Source organism: Malus sylvestris, chromosome 2, assembly GCF_916048215.2.
Source record: "Malus sylvestris chromosome 2, drMalSylv7.2, whole genome shotgun sequence".
Classification (NCBI taxonomy): Eukaryota; Viridiplantae; Streptophyta; class Magnoliopsida; order Rosales; family Rosaceae; genus Malus; species Malus sylvestris.
Window position 1 is genome coordinate 13,185,375 of NC_062261.1, and position 12,565 is coordinate 13,197,939.

At 38.8% G+C, this 12,565-nt stretch overlaps 1 protein-coding gene, 2 long non-coding RNA genes, 1 other non-coding gene and 1 pseudogene across 10 annotated transcripts in view; 4 read left to right on the forward strand and 1 right to left on the reverse strand.

The window, feature by feature from the left end:
* The window catches only part of LOC126613944 (probable disease resistance protein At5g66900), a 175,911-nt gene that overhangs the window by 35,162 nt on the left and 128,184 nt on the right, over positions 1-12,565 (forward strand). The gene's annotated exons all lie outside the window — the stretch shown is intronic.
* Positions 1,330-4,667, forward strand: LOC126613968 (uncharacterized). The gene is made up of 2 exons (XR_007620237.1): positions 1,330-1,428; positions 4,550-4,667. It is a non-coding gene; the product is annotated as an uncharacterized LOC126613968 (long non-coding RNA).
* LOC126613961 (LOB domain-containing protein 37-like) lies at positions 2,793-4,473 on the forward strand (annotated as a pseudogene).
* LOC126613971 (uncharacterized) lies at positions 4,882-5,356 on the forward strand. Its single transcript, XR_007620240.1, has 2 exons — positions 4,882-5,087; positions 5,184-5,356. It is a non-coding gene; the product is annotated as an uncharacterized LOC126613971 (long non-coding RNA).
* Positions 8,529-8,618, reverse strand: LOC126614141 (small nucleolar RNA Z43). Its single transcript, XR_007620299.1, has one exon. It is a non-coding gene; the product is annotated as a small nucleolar RNA Z43 (small nucleolar RNA).

Genomic DNA, 12,565 nt, shown 5'->3' on the forward strand with positions numbered 1-12,565 from the left:
CTTGTCAAGAATTTTCTCGGCACAACATGTCTCCTAGTACACACGGAGGTGCTGGAAGGTGATCTTTACAGGGAATCATGGACGAAGCCAATGAAGGCTCACTGAGGGCAGATGCTCCCACTCAAGTAATTCATTTGTTTAGTTGCAAACTACAATTATATAATATACACAGGTTATTTTTCAAGAAAATATATGTATCTAATATCTAACATACATTCATTCTACTTATACTCCATATCAAATATTATATGAGCAATAGTGCTCTTGTTCTATCATTCAAACCGAAAAAATCATCTCCCGCCTATCATGTACTTATATTTTTCTCATCACTTAGCCACTTTCCACTACTATATTGAAATTTTTGTAACATTGGAATTGTGATACATCATCATTTGAAACCATCCTTAATATCATACTGTGTACAACCATACTATAATAAAATTTTCTTAGTTATTTTTTGTTGCCCCCACTAGAAGAAATTTTTGGCTTCATCTCTACAGGGAATGTCGAAATCTACTTGTCAAAAAAAAAAATTTCACCACAACATGTCTCTATGTAGATACGGAGGTGCCAGAAAGTGATCTTTACAAGAAAAGTCGAAATCTACTCGTCAAAAATGTTCTTGGCACAACTTGTCTCCACGTAGACACAGAAGTGCCGAAAAGTGATCTTTACAGGAAAGGTCGAAATCTGCTAATCAAAGAATTTCCAGCACAACATGTCTATAGGTGGATGTGGAGGTGCTAGGAAATTGACATCTCTACACTATGACATTTGTACACTAACACCAGGGCCTGCCCAGGCCCAGTGCAGGTAGGGCTAGCATTCGGGGTCCAAACAAATTGGGGGCACCAAAATGATTAGGGTGATATATTGATATATGTTTTCATAAGAGTATAAATTTATAAAATTTGGCTCAATGATAAAAAAAATTAATTAGAAGTGGTGGTATTGTCATTTGAAATTAATGAGGAGGTCACGGGTTCAAAACATCATATGTGCTTATTTACTTTTCAATTTTTACAAATTTCTTTTCATATAAGTATAAATTTATAAAATTTGGTTAAATGATCAATAAGTTTAATTAGAAGTTGTTGATGCACAAAATCTGGTGGATCTTGGACCAACGTAAATCCGGCCGTGAATCACATAAACGCACAAGAACACAAAGATGTATCGTGGTTCACCTCAATGTTTGGGCTACGTCCACACTGATGTTGATTCCATTTTACTGTATGAATGTATAGATTACAATAGATCGGCAAATGAGCTCTCTGTGGATGCAGCCCTTGCTATTTTGCTCTCTATGGATGCAACCCTTGCCATTTTGCTCTCTGTGGATGCAGCCCTTGCCATTTTGCTCTCTGCAAGGGAGCTCTATTGTTGTGAGGGATGTGAGACTCTCTTCTTTCTTCGCTCTTTGTGAAGGTGAGGACGATCCCTTTTATAGAGTAAGGGTGTCCTCCTCTTACATAAATCATGGGCTCAATATCGAGGCCCAATATATGGTACAACAGGAGTCCCCCAAGTCTTTAGTCAAGAGAGTCTTTTGGCTGGAGACTTTAAATCCAATCCAAGTACGAGCCGAAGTGGCTAGATGTCGTCCAGAACTGGTACTTTACATGAGACGATACTTAACGTCAAGCAAGACTCAACTAGAGGTAGCACACGTTGCGAGGCTACTCGGCTAGAGGCGATGCTTTCAGCGAGACGGTTACTCGGCTGGAGGCGGTGCTCGTTGCGAGGCGGCTCGGCTTGTGGCATTCCTCGTTGTGAGTATGCACTCAACGTCAGCGTGTGCTCATTATGAGTTGATTCTTGATATGACTTTGGTCCACTTGTCGAGTTCGCATATTGGGTCTATGTGCCAGATCCTCGAATCGGGTCCATAAATCGGGTCTTTGAGTCGGGGCCATACGTAGGGTCATCGAGTCGGGGCCATCTATAGGGTTTTTGAGTTGGGTCCGTGAGTCGAGGTTCGAGCTCAAGGGTGTCCAGGCACATAAGTGTCCAAACATGTGAGTGTTCGAGCAAGTGGGTGTCCGATCAGACAAGAGATCACCGTTCAAACTAAATCTTTGTCACCATAAGCATGTGGCTTATCAGTCTATAAGTTGGTAAGCTTCTTTAATCATTGGCAATGTTGATCAACAGAGCTAGTTGCTCAATAATTCCTGACAATAAATGACAGTATAAGTACAAACGTATAATGAATAAATCAAATTAACATAGTTTGGTAATGCAAAATATTGTACCATGTGCCTACTACAAATAAATAATTTATTAAGTTGTGTAGTAAATCACATGTTGCATAAGTGACATAGTTAATGAGCAGTCATTGAATCACTCGGCAATGAATAAATATTTACACAAGTAAGTGAAATATGAGCCAGTACATGTGATAATTATGAGGTGAATACCACAAAATGAAAGGATGTGATGTCTGATTATGTCACATGGCATAGGAATAGTGATGTGCCGAAAGACTATCAGCATTATAATAAAATATTTAAACACACATATTTGTATTGTGTAGTGTGCATAAGCCTGTGATACATCACCACAACTTTAAATAATAAAACTTTGTGTGATGTGCTTTGCCACGTTATTGATAGTGATCATGTGATAAATATCACAAAATAATAAAATAATAAATAAATAATTTGAGAAAACATGATGTAAAAAGTAAAGCTTTTTTTTTTTTTTTTCTTTTGGCAGATGGCAGACAAAGGAAAAGTAAAGCTTTTTTCTTTTCGCAGATGGCAGACAATACCAAAAGGGAATAATAATAGAATTATTATGAGAAAGCTTATTTTCTTCCTCTCTACTGTCGGTCTGGTTGAAGGTTATGGCTTCCTTTGATTACTTTTGGGTTGACATTTCTGACGGATTAAAAAATCAAAATCAAATAATAAAAATCTAACTTGTTTTGGAAGATGGAAATATGTCAGTGGTGTTGAACTTTCGGTCGCCGCCGTCTTCGGTGGTGGCTAATAGGAGGAGTTTACCACCGAGCTTGGGCGAGGGCGAGGGCCTGGACTTGGGCGAGAGTGCTGACTCTAGAGATGCAGAAGCGGAGGTCGAAGGTGATGACGGCCTCCAAGATCTCACTGTACTTGTCGAAGTGCTCTCTCAAGGCCTCTTTGGGAATCTCCCACGCCAACCCTCCGACAAAGACTTTGGTTAGTGTGGTGTCACCAAATACTAGGAGTAGTTTGGCTCTGAGAAGCAGCACCATAAGGGATGCAGCAAGACATGCATACTGAGGTCGTGCCTGTATTGGATCGGATGGTGGAGATGAGCTGCAACGGCTGCCGAGTGCTCCGGAAGGGATGCAGCGACACATGCATACTGAGGTCGTGTCTGTACTGGATCGACTCTCCCGAAGCCCAAGGCAACGCCACCTTGTTCCTCGCCAAGTTCTTTAGCCACAATGATCTCCTCTCATTCGTCTTCGTCGTACCGGAAAACCAACGCCCCGGTAAACAACCAATTAATTAATTAAACAATATTGCAATAATTTTACACGATTAATATTTGCCATTAATTAATCCATATTTTCCTTTTTCTCGATCAGCTATGTTTCAGTCTCTGCTGTTCGAAGCGTGCGGCCGCATGGTGAACCCGGTGAACGGAGCGGTGGGGCTTCTGTCGAGTGGGAACTAGCACGTGTGCCAGTTGGCGGTCGATACGGTGCTGTCCAGCGACGCTTTGAGGCCATTACCGGCTTTTACTATGCCTGCCTTCGACGAGTCTTCGAACGCGTTTAGCAGAGAAGCATGCACGCCGAAAAATCGCTACTGTCCGTCGGCGTCGGCATACTACGACGTGGAGCGAATTTAGCCGTTCGAGGAGGCGGGGCTCTCTCTGAGGCCGAATCTCGTGGCGGCGGAGAGAGGAAGAGGGAGGGGAATGTGGATCTGCGTAAGTGCCTCGATGGATCAGCGACGGAGGGATACAATGTCGTTTGATTCGGAGGAGTCGATGATGACTACGACAACGACGAAGACCTTTGAAAGCAGTGGCGGTAATCTGAAGGATCGCAAGCTTCTGAACCTTTTTGTCTAAGTACTATTAACCTATGAGAGAGAAATTTATGAGAGAGAGAGAGGTGGTTGGAAGTATGTGAAGGTTTTCTGGAAAAGCCCAAAAAGTGAGGTTTTTGGGTTCTTGGGTTGTGCAGATTCACGGTGGATAGATGAAAAAAATGAAAGAGAACCGACATGGTTTTTCGTGTCGTTTCCCACAGACGGCGCCAAATGTTGATGCACAAAATCTAGTAGATCTTGGACCAACGTAAATCCAGTCGTGAATCACACAAACGCAGAAGAACACAAAGATGTATCTTGGTTCACCCCAATGTTTGGGCTACATCCACACTGATGTTGATTCCATTTCACTATATGAATGTATGAATTACAATAAATCGACAAGGGAGCTCTCTGTGGATGCAACCCTTGCCATTTTGCTCTATGTTTGGCTGAAAGGGTATTGCCCTCTATTGTTGTGAGGGATGTGAGACTTTCTTCTTTCTTCGCTCTTTGTGAAGGTGAGGATGATCCCTTTTATAGAGTAAGGGTTTCCTCCTCTTACATAAATCATGAGCTCAATATCGAGGCCTAATATATGGTACAACAAAAGCAATGGTTTTTATTGTTTAAAATTAAGGAGAGGTCCTAAGTAGGGGTGGTTCGGTATGGGATCCCATACCGAAACCCTTGTCTCGATTCCCATACCGAAATTTTCGGGAATCCCAATTTCAATACCGATCCCAAACCAAATTTTCGGGAATCCCAATTTTCGGGAATCCCGAAATAGTTTCGGGATTTCGGGACAAATCGGGAATCCCGAAATAATTTTGGGCTTTTGGGCTTTTGGGCTTTTGGACAAAAAAAAGCTAATATTGGTCCAATTGGACAAAAACCTAATATTGGGCCATGCCCATTGAATGTAATAGCCCCATATGGGCTTAACTTGATTCAATCAAATAAAAAAATTATTGGGATAATTGATGTTGGCCCGGGTCTGCCAATTTGTGTTGTTATGAAAATGTAGGGTTCACAAAGTTTTGGGTAACATCAATATGTGTTGTTAGGACAAAAGCCTATGAAAATGTAATTTACCCTATTCAAAAGCAATCTGCCAATTGCCAATCTGTGCACAATTGCATATGCCTATTCAAGTTCTACTACACATGCATGCAATAAAAATAAATTAAGTACCAAATCCAAAAGCAAAAATATTAGTTACAAGCCAAGGTTTTAAAATAAATAAAGTAACAAACCCAAAAGCAAAAAAATTAGTTACAATCCAAAGTTTTAATAATTAAGTTACAAACCAAAAGCAAAAAAACAAAGTTTCAAGTTTATGAAGATTGTTGACTTCTTCGGCCCCTTCGGCCCTTCTTGTTGGCACTTGTAATTTTCCCCTTGATATTGATGGTTGAGCCCTTCCCCTTACAATGGGTGGTCGTGGTCATGGAGGTAGTGATTGATTTTGACGTTGTTGAACTTGTACTTGAGGTGGTCGAGGAGATGGAGGTGGCATTTCATTTTCTTGTGTTGTATTCTCCTCACCTCCCAAATTAGCCATGTCTAAAACAATAAACCACAAATCATTTACATTAAATTATAGTCTAATAGATAATAAATACTAAAAAAATAAAAGATGAAATTAAATTGTTTACTTACTTCTTTCTAAGCGTTCAAGCTCCTCGTAGAAACATAATTCGTCAAGGGTAGGCTCCTTGTAGAAACAAAATTCTTTTCCTCTAAGCCAATCACTAGTACACACTAAAGCCTCAACCGTTTTAGGTGTTAAGGAAGCTCTAAAAGGATCAACAACTTTCCCACCAAGACTAAAGGCATTCTCACTAGCAACGGTGCTACTAGGAAGGGCCAATACATCCTTAGCAACTTTACTAAGAATTGGATATTGACCACAATTTCCTTTCCACCAATCCAAAAGATTGAAACCCTTATATGTTAGGCTTTGATGTGGATCATTGAAGTACATATCCACTTCATTGGCTATCTCATTTTGTTGTGCCTCCGCTCTCTTTCTTTGGATCTTCTTTGCCATCCTTGAAGCAACATCAATATCTACCATCACACCCCCCCCGCCCCATCATCTAGTACAACACTTGATCTTTGCTCCACATTTGAGGTAGCACTACTACTAGTACTACTACCACTACTACTACTAAGGACCACTCCCTCCTTATATGCATTATACAACTCGGTTACATAACCTTTAACCCTTACTTTCTCCTCCCTTATTTTGTCACATCCATAGCCGAGCTCTTCTAGATTTGTCTCTAACATATCAAATTTGTACCTCGGGTCGAGTGATTGGGCCACAAAGAGAATATGATTCACCTTTTCAATGTCACCCCAATATTTGTCAAACTTGAGCTTCATTGAGGTAGCCACACTTTGCAAAGTGGAATTAGAGGCATTTGAAATTTGTTCTTCTATCTCCACTTGCAAGGCAATCACCGTGCTAAGTATTAAGTGTGACGTTGGAGTAAGGGTTGTACTCAATGTCAAGGTGGCATCATAAATTTTTTTGAGAAAGTGAGCAAAACTCACCGACCTTTCCCAATCATCCACCTCCGGATGACCCACCCGCTTAGCCTTTCTTGTCACCCCATCAACCTCTTTTGAGACCTCCTCTTTAAAGTAAGCAATAAAAGAGTCACACTCAAAGGCCATCTTAGAGAACACTTCTTTAAACTTGAAAGCACTATTAAGCATTTGATATGTGGCATTCCACCTTGTGACAACATCAAAAGGGATACTTGACATCCTATCAAATCTCAACAAGACACAATATTCCCTAAAAGACTCCAACCTTGCCGGGGATGAGTGTATAAACTTCACACAATTTCTTATGGCATCAATCTCCCTACTAAGCTCCGTCATTCCATCCTTAACTATCAAATTAAGGATGTGACAAGCGCACCTCATGTGCAAGTGAGCCCCATCAAGTAAAAGAGTACCATTTGACTTGAGTCTTCTTTTCATGTATGCAATAGCGGTGTCATTTGCACTAGCATTGTCAACGGTAATGCTAAACACCTTGTCTATGCCCCAATCATTCAAGCAAACCTCTAGACATCTTCCAATATCATCACCCTTATGAGAAGTAACTTGGACAAAGTTTAGGATCCTCTTATGTAACCCCCAATTAGTGTCCAAAAAATGAGTCGTGATGACCATGTAGTTTATCATTTGAATTGAGGTCCAAGTGTCGGTTGTAATACTCACTCTCAACCCCTCAATCACACTTTTTATTTTTGCCTTCTCTTCATCATACAACTCCAAAACCGCCGCCGCCACCTTATGCCTATTAGGAAGTTTGTACTTTGGATTCAAGTCACGAATAAAATCTCGAAAGTCCTCTTGATTAACCACCCTAAAAGGCATCTCTGCTATTATAATCCACCTCACACATCTCCTATCAAGTCTTTTTTTATTGAAAGTGTGAGTGACAACCGGACCTCCCATCCTCGCTTGTGTCAATGTAGGTTGGTTCGGATCTACATTCTCAAAGAGACTAGAACCCGGACATTTCCTCAAATGCTTAAGAATTCCCGTTGTCCCATGAGTTATAGGGTGTGCCGGTACTAAGAGTTTGCAATGTTTGCATTCGGCCATGTAAGATTTCTCCCCATTATTATCGGTGATCGTTACCCTCTTAGCATCATTCCACACCGGACTTTGACCCTTTCTCCTATTGCCCTTTTTCCGAGGAGGACCATCCCATTGTCTCACTACTTCTACTTCTTCTACTTCTTCTTCCCCATCTTCTTCTATCTGTTCTAATGCAATATCCTCCTCCACATCCGGATCATCATCCCAACAATCTTCATAATAATCATTATGCAAATAATCTTGAGGTGAGGGAGTGCCTAGTTGAAGGGTACCACTAGGTTGGGTTTGTTTTCGCTTTCCTAATACCGAGACCATATGTGTACTGGCTACTAGATCCGTCCATCCTAACAAATAAAATAACAATGCACATTAATATATCACAACCACAGTTCAGCATATATCCAAATTCCAAACAATAAATAAAATCAATGGTTCAAAAATCTGAGCATTCAACATAGAAGTATCGTGTATTTGAATTTAAACTAGGAAGCAAATAAAAACCAGCTCGTTTCTAAACTAGGAGAATATAAGTAGCCCCACCCCCACAAAGATAATACAAACATGAAAGTTGGAACCTACAAACAAGAGTTTTCAACACTTGTAGCGCTTGTATGCTAAACCTTTAAAAGTTGCTCGAGAATAAATGATTCAAGAAAAACAACCTGAAGAATAATAATTCAAGAAAATAATTAGTAGAGAATCATAGTAGACTAACATGCTTAACATATATTGTGTTTTCAAACCAATATGGACAATGCTTAACATGCTTCATGGAATACTCATCATGCAAGTCTGTTGTGGTCTGTTGTGGTCTTACAGACAGTTTTCTAGGACTCGGACAATTGATGAACTGCATATGCTTAAAGGTTTCATGGACTCGGACAATTGATGCAATATCACAGTAGTCGGCAAGGCCAAAGAGGCCATTACGACGAGAGACCAAAACACAAAACATCACCGTCCACTCAAATTGGAATAACGATTGATGCTGGCATAGGTAGTGTGAGATACTCGAGAGAACAAATTCCAAACAATTAAGCAATGTTGATGTTGCAAAAATATAGTATCAATCTTACTGCCATAGTTCAAAACCCGGTTCGGCCTTGGGAGGGATCAGATAAGCATTCCACGCAGAAGAAATGGATTGACATTTAGTAGTAAACAATACCGGCACCAACAATCTCAGACATGCTTGCATTTACAAATACAATTAAAATATCACAACAAACAAATGAGAGCACAATGATGAAGGACAATGCACAACAATGGCACTTGGTACCATGATAATCTCAGGGGTTTAACAAAATGTGGGATAGTTCCAGGAGAAAATTTGCATAATCCGTATCCATACTCGGCAAACAGGCAAAAACAAAAAGGAGAAATTGATTGGATGAAAAACTAAGCGCAATTTTGACACAAACATCAAGTTTAAATTCAAAACTAGAGAAACAATCACAGGGGTCATCAGATAGGAGTGAAAGACATGAAATTTGCTTAATCACAAAGATTCAGTTGAACTATTGCCTCATGTCGCAAGATATTGAATAACAAGTGCTATAAGCCTATAAAGGTCAGGGCCGTAACCCTCGAATCAATGCTCACTAGAAAACGACAACAGACTTGCCTAAATTCTGTGAAGAGACAAAATCGCAAAAGAAAAGAGAAAGAGCGAGAGGTGTGTGTGTGACAGTGAGATAGAGAGATTTCAGAAAACTAAATTAATTACCTAATTTCAGAAAACCAAGTGAGACCGTGAGAGAGATCCCCAGTTCTGTCCGTGAAAGAGAACCCTCGAATCAATGCAGTTCTGTGACCGTGTGAGAGAGAGAGATCGCGAGAGAGAGTGGTGGTTGTGTGGTGAAGGAAGGTTGGAGAGTCAGAGACGAGAGTATGGTGTGGTGGTGGGCCGGTGGCTGGTCGGAATTCGACAGTCTGGTGAGGGACGACGTTGGTGAGGGCCGGAGGCTAAGGGTCAGGGCTGCAATTCGAAACAAATGAACGGAGGAACTGAAATGTGATCTGACCTAAAAACAAATCAACGGCACAGATTAAATCTAAAACAATCAACGGTTGAAATAATTCTCTTATAATTAAAAAATTATATATATATATATATTTTTTCTTTTTCGGTTCGGTATGGGAATACCGAAAAAATGAAATGCAATACCGAATCCCATACCGAAACTTTCGGTTTGGTTTGGGATTACATCCCGAAAATTTCGGGAATTTTGGTTTGGGATCGGGATTTTTTTGGTTTGGTTTGGGATTTTTGGGATTTTTTTCCAGCCCTAGTCCTAAGTTCAAAATGCTATGTGCGTGTTTATTCTTTTCAATTTTTATTTGGTTGTAACAAATTAGTCTTTCTGTGTTTTTAAATTATTGATTTTGAAGTGATTTTCTAAGTACAATTTTATCGATGTCTTACGTGTGAAAATAAATAATTTTCTTATTTATGGCACATTTTTTAGCGTCGTCCCCAGTCTCAAAAATCTCTGCATCTCGTGAAAATAAATAATGTCTTACGTGAAGAAAGTATGAAGACCACAAATGTTTTGAATACTGCATCTCGTATAAAACAAGGAAGCAGTAGCCAAATGACGATGTCATCGCCAATCCCCACTATAGCAACAGGGAGCATCAGTCCCCACTGCATCACGTTCGATTCCAAACGTCAACGGCGGAATGTTCTTCTCTAAATCACCAATTGTGCAGAAGAAATGACGTCTAGATCCTTCCCACCAAATACCAAGATGAGCCGAAGTGGGCTCTCACTGGAACAGATGAAGAAAAGACAATGAAATTGTTTGCTGTAGGTTGCTACCTTCAAAGCTATCTAATTCAGGGATTAAAAATGCTAAGAGGCGATCTGTAACAAAGAATAGGGATGGAGGTCCTCATGTTCACATGGTCCTAGCTCTGGCAAACGGGTCATGTTTGTCATGTTCGTGTTGTTTTCGTGTAACACTTGTTATCTTAAAGGATCGTGTTGTGTCACACCCGTTATCTTAACGGGTCCTTAATAGGTTGGGTCACCATTATGACCAGTTAAGAAAAATATATTTTTTTTTCTTAAATTTACACATACCACACATTGCCACATAAAATATTACTTCAAAACATTAAAACACATTTGTCGTTTAAGTGCTACATCTACACTCGAAAATAAGAGCCTAATAAAAAAACATTCATACACTAGTCTATTACAAAATATTAAATGTGCAAGGATATGCAAAATGAAAGAATTTTTGTTTTCGAGGTTGTGAAGCCTTTCTCAAAAGTTTAAACCTTGCCAATGGAACTCAAAGCTTACATGTTATTCCTTTTACAAAATCCTTAATTTTCATCAATCATCATGAGGAAATTGTATTGGAACTTTGGGTTGATCTATTGCTTTCAAGAGTTATGTTGATGATGTTTTCAGTAAGGTTTTCTACGTCAAAATTCTTTTTCGCATAAACTAAGTATAGAAAAACCGAACATTAAAAACCATTCAAATTATGAAAAGTTTACTAAAATAATTATGAAAAGAAATAAAAAATAGTACTATACCATATAAAAATATATTAGCCTCCAACCTAATGAACAATGGATGGCTGAGATTAAATCTCAGCCGATCCAATGGTCACCAATTTTATAAAATTTAAATTAATATATATAACTATTAGAGTTTGTAAGGGTATAAAATTGTTAAATTAATATATATAATTATTATATTATTTTTTTAGGGTTATAAAATTATAAAATTAATATTTTGCTTATCGTGTATCGTGTTACCCACGTGTATACTCGAACCAACCCGTTATTTTAACAGGTGCTTATCGGGTTACCTAATAATGACCCAATTCGTTATCGTATTGACCCGAACACCTGTTAATTTCGTGTTGGGTTATCTGGTCGTGTCAGGAATTGTCAGGCCTACGTGGTCCCCAACAACCCAGGTCCTATCTGCAGAGTGCTTAGGTCATCTCAAATGAAGAGGGCTAAATGTTCAAAAGGTAAAAAATGTCTTGATTTATTCAAAATATCATCTTCAACCGATGACTGGACTAAACTCTATGAAGTCCACCATACCATTATTTGGTCAAAGGAGCATCAGGCTGGCCAAACGTAGCCCCCTTTTAGCCCTTTTTTTGGAGCCTAGCTTCTCAGTTACAATAATTGATTCAAATTCAACGACTATATCTGAAAACATCTAACATTAGTTTAATTAAATTAACTAATAAAGCTAAAGTATAAACTTAAAACTAATAAATAATTGAGAAGCTATGTTTAGTGTCTTGAGTTTGAGATGATATATGAATATGACCTGACATTATTTATTTAAATTTTTTTTTTACAGACTACAATTTTGGACAAAATTAGGTTTGATTTTTTCGGTTAGAAATGACCTTAGGCACTCAAAAGTCTAATGTATACCGCAAGCGTGATCTCTCAAAAAGAAAAAGGGAGAATCCAAATAGCCTTAGAGCTTAAGGAGGGGTTTATTTGAAATCAAAATTTTTTATCCCTCTTTGATGCCGTGGCAAGTATGCAAGGAAACAAAATTCCTTGCGGCAAAATAAAAGCATACCAATTAGGATTCAATATGATCAAAGAATGCCTTTGCCGCATCTCCAAATAAATAGCTAAAAGATGTTTATTTTGTCTGCCATGTGAAGTCAAAGTCCAAGTTCACAGAGAAGAGAAAAAAAAAAAAACTAAAGAAAAATGTTTGAAAACTTTGAGTTTTAACAATAAAAATAAAATAAAGAGTAAATTGACCAGTACCAAGATTAACTTTTTAGTGTCAAAATATGAGTTTTCATTAAAGTAAACAATACCAGAAGTTTTTCATTAAAATTCTCAAAAAAAAAAGGGTGTGATTTCCATACACTCCATTTTACTTCTCACACACATTTTGAATTTTCGGT